A 741-nucleotide genomic window follows, 5' to 3' on the forward strand; every position below is an offset into this window, starting at 1 on the left:
GGAGCGGCTGCGGTCTCAGGACAGGCCCTCTAAGCCCCACGAAGTGGAGCGAGGCCCTGTGTTCAGGGGCCCGGCTGCGGCCACACCTGCAGAAAGTACCATTCAAGCCAGCCAGGGCGAGTCCAACCTCAACTGCAACAAAACACATTTGGTCTCCAAGGCAACACAGAGGGGCGGGAGCTCCGCTGGCCCCGCCCTCACTTCCTTTCCAGGGAGGGGACTTGGTTGCCCTTAGGGACCTGAGCCCCCACGTGGAGTAGTGAAATTCCGGCCAGTTTATCTGGCAGAGGGATACCTCAGGGCTGGCAAGAGCATCCAGAGCAGCATACTGAATGTTCTGAAAACTAATAGGAGACAGGAGACGCAGCTCTGAGCCGCTGTGGTCAAGAAAAACCTCCCTATCTTCTTTGTCTTGGTTAAAACCAATCTCTGCTGGAAAGTAGCATAGAGTGGTGCTTGGCTACAAATAAGAACTGGAAAGCATCTCTAAAAGAGACCATCTCTTTCTCATAAGGGCTTAGAATCCAGGCCTCAAGAGTTGAATGGAATTATAATGAAAAGGCTAATTTATAAGACCCTCGGAGAAGGCAATGGCACCCCACTCCAGTACTCTTGCCTGGCAAATCCCATGGATGGAGGGGCCTTGGTGGGCTGCAGTCCATGGGGTCGCTAGGAGTCGGACACGACTGAGCGACTTCACTTCCACTTTTCACTTTCATGCATTGGAGAAGGAAATGGCAA

General features: G+C 53.2%; 1 protein-coding gene across 1 annotated transcript in view; it reads right to left on the reverse strand.

Moving 5' to 3' along the window:
• CCDC180 (coiled-coil domain containing 180) overlaps nt 1-741 on the reverse strand; it is a 65242-nt gene that overhangs the window by 55887 nt on the left and 8614 nt on the right.

The sequence above is a fragment of the Bison bison genome, unplaced genomic scaffold, assembly GCF_000754665.1.
Source record: "Bison bison bison isolate TAMUID 2011002044 unplaced genomic scaffold, Bison_UMD1.0 scf7180017864243, whole genome shotgun sequence".
Taxonomy (NCBI): domain Eukaryota; kingdom Metazoa; phylum Chordata; class Mammalia; order Artiodactyla; family Bovidae; genus Bison; species Bison bison.